Here is a 15,611-nt window from a genome sequence, read left to right on the forward strand (position 1 = left end):
AGCTGGTGTGAACAGGGCTAAAAACTGCTGGTGTGAAAATATATATTAAAAAAAAAAAAAGTACCCAAATTCTGGGGGGTGGCGGGGCGAAGCTGTGAGCCAGAATATCGGTGATGGGGTGTGAGCAGCTGCCTGCAAAGCGAACACCTGCAGGTACGTATGGACTCACCCTCCCTGTGCCTGGACAGATGCCCCTCTGCAGACACACTTTCATACCTTTAAGGCACGCGCCTGCCCAAAAAAATCTGACGCCACATTTTCTATTCTCTTTACACAGCAGCTGAGCATGGTTTCATGCGAGCAGCAGTTACCCTGTGTTTATTTTAGCACTGTAGAAAGGTTCAGTTTTAAAAGGAAGGACTGTTTTTGGTGGCTCCAATTTGAAATTTTGTTTAACAGAGAAGGAGCAAGGGGGGAAATAAGGCAAGAAGGGGAAGAAAAAAGTTTGGGTGATATTTAAGAAGTCCCATAAACTTTGCTGAGTCCTGTAGAACATCCCTTGCAGCCCCACACTCCCACTGGAGCAGCTGAGGCTGCCAAGGGAGTGAACAGACCCCGTTATTATTAGGTACAGCCAGACCCTGCAAACACTTCTGCTCACAAGTTCTCCTCCAAATTGCAAGGGCTGGAGCAGTCGCATCCCTGCTGCCCGTACATGCATGGATAGGTACAGGTGTCCTCTGCCCCACCATTCAGGAGAGGAGTGGGCTGAAGGGAGATGGGTTCATCGGCATCAAATACACAAAAAACTGCTACAAAGAGGAAGGAGAAAACCTGGCAGAGGCAGGACACAGCGGCACCAGCCTGGGCTGCAGCAGCAATGGGGTGGACTGCCAGGACGGTGCCTACAGCCTCCTTGGAGAAGCTGGATGAACCCACCAGGGCTGACACAAGTAAAGCAGCTGGACCAGAGCTGGGCAAATACTAAATGCCACTGAGCTCCTTCCCAACCCTGTTTTTATAGTTTCACATGTCTCTGCTTCCATCATCCATCAGCAGGGATGAACCCCACTGTGCAGAAGAGCATCAGGGCTGCCCACAGGCTCTCCACCCTCATCCCATCAACACAGACCAGTACCAGGGACAGGCACAGAAAGCTGGGTTTGGTTCCCAAGAAAGAAAGGAGGGTTTGGCACGTGGCACACCTGCTACGAGGAACAAGGCTTCTCATTTCAGAGCTCATTTGGCTGCTGCAGGTAAATTAAGGGGAACAGGGAGATAAGAGGGAGGGCAAAGGGATGCGCAGCCCTGTGCCCCTGCTCCACCCCGGCCACCAGTGCGGCTCAAGGGCAGGCGATGCACGCTCCCGCACTTCAGGAATGAGATGGAGAAAGACAAAAGGGACGCTTTGTGGAGAGGCTAAATTAATTCAGTTTCATGCAAAAGGAAATTTGTTCCCTCTGCCAGAAAGAAAACAAAATGGAGCAAGCAGCGCAAAGGAGCGGCTCGGCACGGCATGGCTGCCTGCAGCACCCCGACGGCAAAGCAGCTCCTTCTGCCGAGGCAGCCGGCGCTGACCCTGTGCACCACGCCAAAGGCACCCGTGTCCCCCCCAGACAGCCGAGCAGGGTGCAGCACCTCCAATTAGGATGCCAGGGGACAGGGAATGAAAGGCAAGAGAAACTCCGCTTAATTGAGAAACGGCAGCCAGGCCATGCTTGCCTAAGATTATACAGAGGAATGCAAGTCTCCTTTACAGCGGGTTCATTCGCTTGAAACAGAAATGAATAGAGCAGACTCCAGGCGGGAGAGGAAAAGAAAAATAAAGATTCATATGACCTGGATTTAGGGTTGAGATGAGATCTGGTGACTGCCTGAGGACCGGAGAGCGGTTGCATGCTCCTGCCCCATTGCAGCCCCATCTGGTGTCTTCCTCCAAAAGCCTCAAGCCTGGCCACAAAACCTGCTGGGTCAGGAGCACCGAGCTCCTCACAGGCCCCCAGGCACGCAGAAGAAAGCCATCTCGTTTTCTCCCTAGTCCGTAAATCCAGACAGTCACCAGCTGGAAGGAGCCAGCTCCAGCTGCAAAGCAACACACTCCTGTGCCTATCCTGCTGCAAAGGGAAGGCAAAAAGCACCGGCATCCCCCTCTCCCAGGCAGTTTTACCAGGTCCCCATCCCAGTCAGAAAGCCGAGAGCCCTCAACCACCCTGCAGCCCCACATGCCGCCCCGACAGCCCAGGAGGCACTTGCTTAACCCTGCATCCATCTAATCTCTACTGGATTATGCCCATGGGGGAAAATTCATCCTCAGCATGGACAGGGATCACAGCATCTTTGGAAGAGATCGCTACTTAATGCTGGCCAACAGCCACCTTGCACCCACGAGCCGGATCCCCAGAAAAAGGCTCCTAACTCCTCCTTCAGCACTTGAGCTCCCAAGGAAATCAGCGCAAAGAGCCCAAATCCTTCTGTGGATCTTGGCTGAAGGGACTATTATCCTGGCCCAGGCTCGGCAGGCACAAGAAGGCCATGTTCTGTGCTCTGGCAGGGAGGGCAGCCCCCAGTCTCCCCAGCAGTGACCCTGCACTGCTGCATTCCAGTAGGATTCAGGATCTGGAGCAAATCATGCCATGTATTTGCATTTCCAAATATGATCTTTGGTCCTCGATATCCCTACCCTGAGCCAGGCAGGGCCAGCAAAGCTGCCTGCAGAGACACACTCAGGGGCTGGGGCAATGCCTTGGAGGAGGGAGGGCAAGCACAGCATGGGACTGCATTTTCCTACTCTTTACCTGCCCCTCTATTCTATTAAATACTGTTTTGTTTTGTATCAGGAGGTTTGCAAAGCTTCCCCTTCCCACAAACCTCCTCATCACCAGCAAGGCTCCAATGCCAAGGAGAACATCCATTATTGTCCACAACCCTTCTGCCCTCCTTCAGACTTCAAACCCACCAGATTTCTCCTTCAGAAAAAAAAACCAATCATCAGAAAGAGAGGGACCAGCACACAAGGGCATGCAAAGAAACAGCAGCACCAAAATCTTGCAAAACTGCATTTCAGAGAAACTGATGGGGAAAGCTCTTGGGGTGCCGGGTTTGGAAATGCAATACACAACGATCCTGCATGACAGAAAAACCCACGAGCATTTGGCACTTGCACAGACTGGCTGCAAAACCAGACTTTTTTCCTTTTGTTTTGCAAGTCTTATCTTCCTTGGAGGAAAAAGAAAGCGCAGTCACAACATCCCATCGCCACCAGTACTATGTACACAGACGTCACGGCTCAGGAGGCAGCCAGGCTCCCCCCCTCACGGATCCTGCTCACCTGTTTCAGTGGTGCTTGTGGGGATGGAGAGCAAGCTCACACTCCAGAGCAATTATCTGCATGGCTTCCAGCTCCCACTGACGATACAGCAGCATTTAAGGCTCTCACTGGAGAACACTGAGCTTGTTCTACGCTTGTAGGTGTAACAGCAACATTTCAAAACTGTCAGCAATTTTGGCTGTGAAAAGTGCTCTCTCCTGTCTCCCATCCTTAGCTCTGAGAAAAATTGCAGAATCATCCTAAAAATTGGTTACCTGATGGCATCTCAGGGCATCGCGTGCCTGCAGCAGCAGGAAGCCAAGCCCCACGGAGAAGCCTCCCCTACCCTTGGCCACACCACACTCAAGCACATCTTGTTTTAATGCCATCCACGCTGGGATAAAGGCGCTTTGTGTAACGCTCATCTCTCACCACATTCCCATATGGAATTTGATCAAATTGGACTTAGCAGAACTTTGAAATCCCCCCTTCTCCTCTGCTCCTGGCACAACCGCGGATGTCAGCTGTGACGCTGAGGGGAGGCTAGCACCCCGGCAGCCCCCGCACCGCCAGCAGCGAGCGGTGCTCCTCCGTGGAAGGTTAAGCCCAGCTTAATCTCTTGGTGAGGGGCAAGGCAATGCCACAGAAAACAAACAGGACCTCAGATCAGGGTGGGCACGCTTGGGGCCACGGTGGCCTCATAGCCCCCATCCCACAGGGCTGGTGTGCACCGGGCTCCCCCCGACCCCCGCACCCCCATGCAGACACCCCCCCTCGCCCAGCACAACTGGGGATTAGCACACAGCCCCACACCGAGAGGCATCTTCCCATCAAGGACCTCAAGAGATCCACCTCACTGCCCCTTCCCAAAGCTCCTCCTATTCCTCCTCCACAGGGACTGGAAAATGGTTTGCAGGGACCTTGAGGTGCTCACAATAGAAGCGCTGGCTTAAAGATTCACCGGATCCAACTTAAAGAAATAGAAGGTTAAACAAGCAAAGAGAAAGCAATTGTGAGTCTATCCAAGAGCAACATCATTTGGCAACTTTGTTTGGAAAAATTAATAATTCTACAAAATTTCAAGAGAAGGGAAGTGGATGGAGAGAGGGAAAGAAAAGGCAGTCTGGAAACCCAGAAACTCCCTTCAACTTTCTATCCACAATCAAAAGCAAGGCTGGGAAATAAAGAGAAACACAACATGTTGTTGATGACTTTTCCATTAAATACGCACATTTAAACCCCCTCTTTGTATTCCAGTCTTTGCTTGCAGCCTCAGCAGGCCCCACTTCTTTTTTTCCTCCCTTCCCTCCTTTTTAATAATAATAAAAAAAGTTATATGACTTTAATTAAATGTACTTATTAAAAGGGTGAAATATTTGGAGAGGCTGTTTTTACGCTGGAGGCACATTTTCCAGCATGCTGCAGAGTGTCTGCATCCGCCCGCCCCAGGCAATTTTTAATGCACAAATAAATCCCCACCTGAAGTGCTGACAGGTTATTATGCAGTGTGGCAGCCAACTAAAGTAAACACAGGGGCAAAATTTTAACCTCTTGCAGTCGCAGAGGCTCTCCCCCACCGAGTCGGGCTCAGGTGTAAATGACCAGCAGCAAAAGCGTCTTCCTCCAGTCCGCCCAGTGAGCCCTTAACAGGGACAAGGCAGGTCGGTGTGTGAGCACCAACCCGACCAGCCAGCACAGGCTAACAACCTCGAGGCATTTTCAGCTGATGTACCAACTGATAGTAATCAGTAAATAAATATAATAGATAAATATAAATAGAGTAATAGGAAAGGGCTGCCTGTCCCAGGTGGCACGCAATGCTTGGGAGGTGGCAAGTGACAGAAAAAAATGGGATGAGCAGCGGAGATGAATGTTTCCCACTGAATCCCGCTGGGGTGTTCCTGTGTCAGCATCCAGAATAAAGAAACTCAGCTCACCCAGGCTCTCCCGATACCGAGAAAATATTAAACAAACCAGAGCTCAGTGCATGGCCAGAGCATTGCTGACCCCCAGTGATGCCGGGCAAGCTGCAGGGATTTGGGGACAGCAAATCGTGCTAAACTTTTCTTTCTGCTCAGCACCATATCACGCCTGGCTGTGCCATGAAGAAGTTCCAGTTCCAGAAGATGGGCAGCTCCCATGGGTGCTTCCCACCCAGCCCTGTGCTTGCTGCAGTGGGGCTGGAGCTTGGGGATGCCAGGCTGTGGGTAGACCTGACCTCCTGTATGGTGGAGACAACATCTTCAAGTTAACCACGTCTGATTTGCATCTGTGTTTCAAAAGCCAAGCCTGGGGTTTGCATATACCTTCATCAGCGGTGAAACAAAGATGAAGCAGATAATTGACAAACCACAATCAAAAAACCTACAAACACAGGGAGGGAAGTAACCAAACCTACAAGTTGCTGCTTTTTTTTCAGGAAACCAGGGGGACACGTGGCAGCTCCCCCATTACTGTGCTGGAAAGCATCCCCTGTCAGCCTGGGAAACAGAGGAGTTTCACCAGGACTCCCACACTTGGAAACAGCAGCTTTTAATTCCGTGCAGCCATGTCCAGGCACCAACTCCCAAACCTCCTACCGCAATTAACAGCGACTAATAACTCCGTGCGCTCAGGCCCTGCAAAAGCCAAACTGTACGGGTGTCTTTGGAGCTCAGCTGCCAAAAACAGCAACTCCCAAAGCCAGTGGCCACCTCTTCCAGTTTGCAGTTGATAAATTAAACTGTTCTTTCCTGCGGCTGGAAAGATGCTGCAGCAATCTCTCTTTTCAAGGAGACTGAAGACCCTGGTACAAAGAGCAGCACCCCAATCTCTTGCACAATGTCATACGAGGAATACTCAGCCAAAGTAAGCTATTTACACAGAAGAGCCGGAGCTGGAGGAGGCAGGTCAGCCACCTGCACGGCTGCCTTTCACCATGGCCATGCACAGCCTGAGAGCACCAACTCGTCCTCCTCAGAGGGGACAAGAGACCTCGGGCCCTTCCAGCCCTGCGCGGGTCACTCGGACAGCACGTGGCGGAGACAGACTTGAACAGAAACATCCCTCTTGTCTTAAAAAATTAAGGCCTCCACTTTGCTTCCACATCTGACAAGACGCCGCATGCTTTGCTAATCCTTGGAGGAGATTAACTTTTTATTTAGAATTCCTTCCTCTGAATGTGGCAATTATGAAGGGTGGTTGGTTTTTTTCTTTTTTTCTTCAAGCTCTTGGCAAGGAGAACACTTTCTCCAAGTTGGCTGAAAACGGTTAGTTCAAAGTGAATCTCAAGTCTGGTTTTCCCTCTCTGATCAAACCCATGGGCGCCTCTTGCAGAAAGGGATGCCTCGCATCCCATAACCCCAGTCTGTCATTGTGCACATGGAAATCCAAAGCTACGGCACATTTTTGGAAGAAGAAGGGAGAAGCTGTCCCAATCCTGGCAGAAAACTTGGTACACAAATCTAATGCTATGGAACAGGCATGCTGCCGGCAGATCCTCATCAAAGGCATTTTAATTGCTGCTCCTCCACTGGGCTCAGAAACCAGCAAAGTGCTGTATTTCACTCTGAAATAGCTGCAGCTCACTGGTGGAGGAAGCCAGGCCCGGAGCATCCACGGGGACGTGAAAGTTATCATCTGCTCCAGGGAATCCCAAAAAAACAAGGCATTCAGTTACCTCTGCCAACATCAGAAGGGGCTCGCCCTGCTGAGCCGGTGCCTGGGGACAGCCGTCCCCGCTGCCACCCCTGCCCACAGGCTTGGATGCTGGCTGGCCAGTGCCCACGGATGCTAATTCCTGACCCTTGGACCTGACCCACTTGGAAGCTGATGCTGGAGTTATGTGACCGTGAGCTTCACCTGGAAGGAAGCAGCAGCAAGCTCCTTACCCCTGGGGATGCAGGGATGAGCGTGCTTTTTATGGCCCATATATATCTATACGTATCTAATCTCACTTCTCACTGGTGGTTTTCAGGGCTTCACATCACAGCTGAAGGGCTGCCAGTGCCAAATGAGAGGCCCCAGCGCAACACCACTAACGCAGACTCACAGTCATTACATGGCTTGAGCCATGGTCAACCAGCCCGAGGACAAGCCTGGCTGCCCAGCATTGATGTTAAGGAGACCTCTGGGCGCAGGGAGAGTTTGGACCCACCTGATTGCTCCAGGTTCAGCCAGCACATCATTTTCACAAAACAAAAATTCAACACAAGCTAAGACATATATATAGCGTATAAATTTGAAAATACGATGACACAGTATTTCTGCATGTGAGCACCGAGCCCGCTCCCACACAGACACCAGACCCTGCGCCCGCAGCTGTGCTCCAGGGCAGCTGTTTCCACTCAACAGACAGAAAGCAGCTCCAGCAGTGGTGAAGCAGTTTACATGAAACTCGAGGAAGGATGCCCCGAATAGAGCAAAAGCAACCCTTACCGTACACTAAGAAAAATAAGAAAAAAAACCCACCACACATATCAAGTGCCTGTAGCTGTCAGAAAGCATTTCTGCAGCTTTGGCAACTAATTTAGCACGGCCTCGCTGAGGTATATTAAGCTGTCAGTCTGGATGATACGAATTTAATCACTAGGAGCAGATCAAAGCTCTGCAGCACTATTGGTGGTGGGCTGGACACACAGGGATAAAGCAGAGGATGGATGTGCACGGAGCACGAGGAGCAGGAAAAGCCCATATGACATGCAACAGCCGCAGCGCGCTCCCGGGACATCACCTGCCCACGGGGATTGTCTCTGCGGGGTGTCAAGTCTCTACTGTGCAACGTGCCAAGGGGAGCTAGAGCTGAACAGTCCCTGCCTGCGACCCGAAGCCATCAGCTGGGCTTAGAGCTGGCCCTAAGGACTGAAATGCCAGCAGAGGGAGGACAAGCCACCACCGCTCCCAAAGGTGAAGGCTCGGGACAGCAGCGACCTCCTCTGCATCCCTGCTCTGCCGTCACAGCACCAGCCGCACCAGCCTGACCGAGCCAGCGCCGCGAGGACACCCCGATCCAGACCAGCCCCTGCATCCTCCGCCAGCACCGATGCTCCGCGCCGCAGCAGGAGAGGTGCGCGCTGCTGGCCCGGCTGCTGCTCCCGCCCTCGGCCCCTGCACACCGTGAACAGGGACATCACCCACAGCCACCGTTCCGGCTCCTGCTCACGCAGGGTACAACCCACAGCAGGGGTGTTCAGGTGCTGCCCCATTACCCCCCCCTCCCAGGTGAACATTCCTCTGCCAGGGAGCGCGGAAAGCCCAGGCTCCAGGAGCATGCCCTGCAAACCGGCAGCATTCATCGCCATGTAAGCATCCATCGAGGGGGGGGTGGGGGGGGTGTCTTCCTAGAGGGCAGCTGTAGCATTCCCACCGGACCTCCTATTACTAGGACCTGCCCCAATTTAAATCCCCGAGGGTCACACCAAGGCCCTGCACCCCATTCCCAGGGGCTCGCAGGGTGCTGGGTGGGGACAGCATGGCTCCCGAGGGGGGTGTGCTGCAGCTCTGCAATGCACTGATGCTCACAGACCCTGCCCGCTGCATCGCACTGCCACAGCCTTGGCATGCAGGACACGCGGGACGTGCCTCGCTGCATCCCCACCTCCACCCTCCCATTACACCTAGCAAAACCCACCAGCTGCACAAAGGCTTTTCTCCCCGCCCTGGCACCCCAGAAACATGCCCCGGTGAGCAGTCCTCAGCCCCAGCTGATCCCCGTCTCCATCCCACCTATGTGCAGGAGTGGCAGCTCTGCCTCTTGCTATAGAGCCCACCAAGCTGTCACAGAGCCAGCTCCTTTCCCCTGTCACTGCGATGCCAACGACGTTCCTTTGTGCCACTCTCCCTCATCGCCAGCAGAGGAGGGGGAACGGTGGCCAGGGAGCCAAAGGGAAAATTCACAATTCCATCACAGCTGGAAGAAAAGTCTCCCCTTGCTGCAGGGATTTAATCTACATTTCCCTGGGACGGATTAGCCTTTGACTACTCCATTAATTTTTTACTGAGGTTCGCTGGGCAATTTTTACTGGAGTTTGTTCAGCAGGAGGGAGCGGGCTGGCTGGGCCATCCAGATGCTGCGCGTTGCCTACCCAGCCGGGAAATTGTAACTGCGCCAACAGACCCGGGAAACAAAGCATCTCCCACAGGAATCTGCCCGCATCTGGGGCCCTGGCAAAGCCCACACCTCGCTTTTGGGCAGGAGTTGAACCGCAGTCTGCAGTACGAGGGGTCCACCGATGCTCGGCTGTTGCACGCACCCACGAGCAATGCCGCATGTTGACACAGTGCCACAGCCACTTCAATTAACCCCGCAAAAGGAGGCAACACTGGTGGGATAACCACCTCCTGATGATGCTTCACCTTCCAGGTGCACAGGCACCTAGTCCTGCGAGACAGGCAGAGGCTGCCCAGCAACGCTGAGCAGGGCAGCACGGCCAGGGAGCAGCTGCAGCCTCTGCGCTGCCACGGTCCGGAGGAAAAGGTGCCTGTGACACGAGACAAGAGGTCGGAGATATCTCCAGTCCCAGCAACAAGCAGAGAACAACGGTAGCTCCATTGCACAGCACGCATTTCTTGGTACTGCTGGAAGCAATGCTTTGCAATGCCTTTTTTTTTTTTAATTTGCAGAAGTTCAGCCCAGACTTCAGCAGTTCCAGTGGTCCCCAGGGACCCCAGCGTGCTTCCCAATTAACCAGCACAGCCGCCCCAGCTCTCCCCCCGTGCCCCTCACCGATTACAGGACGCCATGCGAGCCCGTTACATAAACCTAATTAGCAGGGCTCCACTTTCAGCATGGCAAATGGCTACGCTAATCCGGGATTTGTTCTCCTAGAAACTAATTTAATCATACAGTGCCAGCCAGCCTGCTCACGTGGCCGAGAGCAAACCCAAAATCCCCAGTAACGAGCCGTTACAGGTGAGCCAGCCTCGCACGCTGCCTTCCTGTACCGCGGCAGAGCAGCACGCACTTGGGGATATTAATCCTCTAAAACAGCCCCGGACAGAATCTACCACTTAAAAAAAAAAAAAAATAAAAATCTTGAGAGATGTGGGGAGAAAGGCCCGGCCATAATTAGACTGGAGCGACCTGACAGCCTCCCTCAGCACTGCCCATGCCAGCAAGCAAGCACCCGGGCTCCGGCGGCTCCCGCTTGGGATGGTGAAGAGGTCACGGCCACCGCCGATGTCCGGTTGTCACCTCATCCCAAAGCACGTGGCACCTCTGCTCCATGTTCGTCCAGCATGCAAGCTGGTGCATTAAAGCAACCAAAGCGGTCACCTGCTGAGACGCAGCCACACTGCCTGCCAGGGGCTGGGAACGCAGAGGGCAGAGCCCAGGCACCCCCCAGCAATGGGGGTACCGTGATGCCCAGCCGCTGCAGCAACAGCAGCCTGAGCAAGGCTGGGGTTTTGCTTCTTTAGCACGATGACACCACTCAGCCATAGAAGCAACATCCAAAAGCCCTTCCAAACATACTTGTGGTATATGAAAAGGAAGTTAATGTGCTGCCAACTTCAGTAAAAGCAGCTCTTTTTTAAATTAAGCTTAATTAGGTATCTCCAGGATAACCCAACATCAGGCTTCCCCAGGCACTAGAGCGTATCACCAGTGTAAGGTAATTGTACCACTCCTCAAGCTCAGTGGTGAAAATCACAAGATGGGTTTTTTTTAAAAAAAAAAAAAAAAAAAAAGGAAAAAAGAATCCTAACACTTGAACATACAGAAAATTTTGTTTACATCCTTTTCATTTGCTTTCTGGCTTTTGAGACTTCAGGGTTGTGTTTTCAGACTTAACTTTACAAAGCAAAGAGCTACAAAGTTACTTAATAAAAAAGAAAAATGAGACTAATGAGACTACAGTGTACTGACTCAACACCAAAATCTCTGATTTTAAGAAAAAAAACCAATTATCTCCAAACCTTTAATAAGCATGAAATTCCAGAAATTGCCACGGCTGCAGTGCTCGCTGCTTGGCTTGGAGCAGCACAGGGTGCACAGAGCGTATGGGGCAGGACACCCCCGAGCAGCAACACCTGCCCAGCAGCACTCCCAAAGCCTCTGCAAAAACCAGAAAGAGAACGAAGCACCGCACAAAGCCAACACCAAACTATTTTTAGTATGAAGTTTCCCGAGCACCAGGGGCTGCAGTACCTGTGCTGGCTCCCATCGCCCCAAGTGTGCTGGCACCAAGACTTCATCCTAAGTGACAGGGCTTTCTGGGATGCTGAGCTGGGACCAGGCTGGCCACCCCCCACCGTCCCCAAGCACAGCGATGCCAGCAGCCCCCAGAGCAGCGCTGGGGACCAGGCTCGGGGCCTGGCTGCATCTCATATCCCCAGGGCACAACCTGGCTGGCTGCCTGGGAAGACTTCTGCTCTCTCTTGGTGGTCAAACAAAAGCCTGTCGCTCCCCGTGCTCTCATTCCTCCCCACCACCGAGGGACTTCTGAGCCACAGAGCTGAGCCGGGGTCTTTGGCAGCCCGGTCACGGAGCAGCTTCCAGGGTGCTGGCCCAACACCCACTGTGTTTAATTTCCTCCTCTCATTTCTCTGTAGTGTCTATTGAGCCTCGCCGCCGAAGGAGAGCCTTTGAGCCAGCTCAAGAGGTAGCACAAGCTTCAGGAAGGGAAGACAAAAGGGAGGCCGTGCAGTCAGCAACTTCATTTCAAGTGTAGGGGCAAGGGGAGATGCTGGAGCCCTTCACAGGTACTAAATGGCTCAGGGGGGGTGGGGAAAACAGGGGAATGGCTGGTGGAGCTCCTGCCCACAGCGGTGGGATGCTGGGGGAGCCGCTGGCCCTCTCCCAGGTGGCTCCTGGATTTCAGATACTCAGGAATATAGAATCATTTTGGTTGGAAAAGACCTCTAAGACCATCAAGTCCAACTGTTACTCCAGCGCTGCCAAGCCCACCACTAAGCCACGTCCCTAAGCACCGCATCTATGCATTTTTTAAACACTTGCAGGGATGGTGATTCCACCACCTCTCCGGGCAGCTGGTTCCAATGCTTGAACTGAGCTGGGTTTTCGTCCCCCAGCACCCATGGAGCTGTCTTTCCCGCTTCCTCAGGGCACTAATCCTGCCAGGAACAGAGCTGTGAGAGCAAAGCCCCACTATCCAGGCTCCAAAACACAATACATGTAATCACAAGCTTAGCATCTTCTGGAAGGATGAGGGCTGGTAACTTCCAAATCCCTTGCAGCTGCAGTAGGGCTAGAGGAGCATGGGGTCCATGCTTCGCTCAATCTGCTGCAAGGCTCCTTTCGAAACCAGAGTGAAAACCTGCTGTCAGAGGCAGCAAAGAAAGCCCCATAAGCACAGCTGTGGCATCACAGCCCAGGCCTTGGTAACATGGCATAGAAACAGGCTTTAATTGAAAAAAAAAATTAAGAAGATGGGAAGAGATGGGTGGTCTCGCTAGCAGTGGAGGAAAACGAGGCCACACAGCACTGCCTTCAGCCTGCAGCACCCAGCGCTGCCGGAGAAACCTCCCCCAGCAAACCCAGCATCCAGATCCGTCCCAAGTGCCGGACCAGGTCAGGCACCAGCCAAGAGCCAGGTCTGCGCTGGAAGGTCCCAGCACAGCCAGGGCTCTGGGGCCAGCCCAGCTCCTCGCTCGGAGCCCAGCCCCAGCGAGCGGAGCGGGGCCAGGCTGGGGGGCCCGGCTACGTGATGGGTTTCACAGGGCACCAGCTCAGTATTTTACTATTTACACTCTTTTCTCTAGCCAAGTGTAAACGTTTTTTTCCCCTCGACTGCGGAAAGGTGAAGCAAGGACATCTGCAGCCAAGCGGCATCCAGACTTAGAGAGCTCTGGCAACAGCATTCAGTTCTGCAGCACTTTTAATTTATAACTGTGCTCACGGTAACCTTGGAGAAATTCAGAAATTTGACTCCTAATCCCTAAAATTAAAGACTATCCAGAAATCATAATTTGGGAGTTTTCTTCCTTCTGAGCTTTCCACTAGAGGACTTTGTTTCTGGCTTAAGAAAGTTGGCTTTCACAGACAGCCTTAAGTATTAAATCCATCACTGACATATGGCTCATCATTCCAGAGGATCCCAAAGCCCTCTGCAAGGGAAACTCCACCTCCCGGGCAGACTGTGTGGACTGAGTTCAGAGCTCCTGGGATGTAAAACCTGACTTGCCTGTTCGCTTAGAAGTAGTAGCAGGTCTATAAACCTCTTTATGCTGTCCAAGCACGAAGCTTTCCAGCACCGAGATGCTTGAAACGGAGCCACAGGCACCTGAACCAGTGCTGCGAGGCAGCCACCTCTGGGCGGGGGGAAGGGGCGATGCGTGGGCAGCACAGCCGTGCCACCACACCTCTGCCTTCCCCAAAGGTGAGTTATCACCCCACAGCACAGCAAACAATAAACCAGAGCCCGTGTTTTGTGTGGCTGGCAGGTGACAGGTATAGACATCACTGCTGGTCTCCCTGGGCGTGCTCCAGATGGGAGCTTGCTTTCACCCCCAGGCCCCGTGTTTAGCTTAAAGCCTGGCAAAGACTTGAGCACAACAGTTAAAAAAAAAAAAAAAAAAGAAACCACACAAAACAAAACAAAAAACCAAAAACAAAACAGGACAGGCTTTCAGGCTGACAGGGTCCTTGGAAATTTTTTTCCTCACTAGCACCCATCCATTCGGCAGAGAAAGGCAAGCTGGGCTCTTCTGGCACACATGCCACATGCCCTGCCCCATCCCAAGGATTAAGGATGGCTCCGGCAAGGGTGTGCTGGGCTGTGAGAGCCCCATCACCATCTCACGAAGGAAGGACCTGGCCCATGCCTCCAGCGCACGCTCCCCGCAGGGCACTGGGCAGGCAGGGAGAGCCCAGCCCATACACTGGCCGTGAGACCATTTCACGTGGGTGGAGAAACCACCAACCTTCACCGCGCGGCAGAGGTACGGCTGGAAGGGACTAGCCTCGGCAAGGGAACAGACACAGCACCTGCCAGCTGACCTGCTCCAACCCGGGCACACAGCTCTAGGACGTGCAGCAAAGCCCAGGACCCTTTGACTTTGCCCATGATGAACGTTTGGTCTCTGCTTCCTCCATCCAGAGCCAACTGTCATCTCCACTCACAGCCCCGTGCGGACAGGGGGACAGTGGGGACACCAGCACTTGGCCAGCTCTCCTGTCCTAGACTTGGGTGAGCATCTACCAACAGCCTCAAGCTTCAGCAAAAAAATTAAAAAAAAAAATATTCAAACAGCAACTTAGAACAAGCAAGGAAAAAAAATACCTAAGAAGTGGGAATATTAAAAAATGTAAGAAGTGGAACCTCCTTTCATGGGTAGACCTTTCCTTTGACCAGAGTTTCTGAAGACACAGCAACACTGGTATTTAACTAATCAGAGCAGAGTAGAAACGCATCCAAAGGGCAGAGGCTGCTCCAGACACGTCCCTTCCCAGCACTGGCTGCAGGTGCTGCTGTGCCCCGTGGGAAGAGCTCTGCCACTGCAGCCACATGTCACACGCAAGCGTCACCCCATGGCCTGGTGACTTGCCCTGTCTGGGCACGAGCTGCCCATGTCCTTGGTCTACAGCAAGCAAACATTCGGTTATCTCCCCTTGGCAAACAACCGGGCCATTAAGTGACGGGACTCAGACAATATTTAATTACCCTGATCGTGGGAAGGGGGCAGCAAGGGGGAGGCAGAAACTGCAGGGGAAATTCCACAACCAGAGATTAAATGGAGCTGCAAAACAGCGCTGACAGGTTAACAGACAGGTAATATCCCAGCAGTGTTTGCTTAACCAGGCGAGCTCCCCAGCATCCCGGAGGAAGGGTGCATGCTGTACCCCAAACGCCAGAAGGAGAGCACCAAAACCAGCACAGGAGAGCTGGACATTTCTCCTCCACCAGGCAGGGAGCTGCTGCACAGGGCCGGGACTCATCTCCTGGGAGGTGGGAGCTGACCCGGGGGGGAAACAGGGTCCATTGCTACATCAACATGACGGATACAGAAACCTTCAGCGCTGGATCCTGCCTCAGTGGGGTCAACCCAGAAGACCTTCCCTTGGACCTGCCCTCTGAGGTGGTCGTTGACACCCTAAAACCTCTCCCAGCAACGTCTCCATCCCCAGCTCCTGGGGAAGAGCAGGGCATGGGGAGGGCACAGCACGAAGCACAAGCGCTGCGGAGCCTCCCTGCTCTTCGCGTGCTCTATGGGGCTCCCCACCAGCCCTCGCTGGGTCCCCCGAGCAGTTGGGAAATCCTGGCACAGCAGGTGAGGTCCACAGGCTGCTGAGCACCATCCAAGCCACATTCAGCAGCAGGAGCTAACAGGTGATTAATCGAGGTTACAAGGCTGCATCAGACAGACAGGAATGTGTTATGAAGGGCAACGAGCACATCAGCAAAAGGTGTTAAAGAGCCCAACAGGT

The 15,611-nt window shown here is 53.1% G+C and overlaps 2 long non-coding RNA genes across 2 annotated transcripts in view; one reads left to right on the forward strand and one right to left on the reverse strand.

Moving 5' to 3' along the window:
• LOC129737529 (uncharacterized) overlaps positions 1-15,611 on the reverse strand; it is a 57,104-nt gene that overhangs the window by 23,260 nt on the left and 18,233 nt on the right. The gene's annotated exons all lie outside the window — the stretch shown is intronic.
• On the forward strand, positions 7,837-13,728 carry LOC114015159 (uncharacterized). The gene is made up of 3 exons (XR_003558922.2): positions 7,837-8,526; positions 11,777-11,926; positions 12,947-13,728. It is a non-coding gene; the product is annotated as an uncharacterized LOC114015159 (long non-coding RNA).

This window comes from Falco cherrug, chromosome 1 (assembly GCF_023634085.1).
Source record: "Falco cherrug isolate bFalChe1 chromosome 1, bFalChe1.pri, whole genome shotgun sequence".
Classification (NCBI taxonomy): Eukaryota; Metazoa; Chordata; class Aves; order Falconiformes; family Falconidae; genus Falco; species Falco cherrug.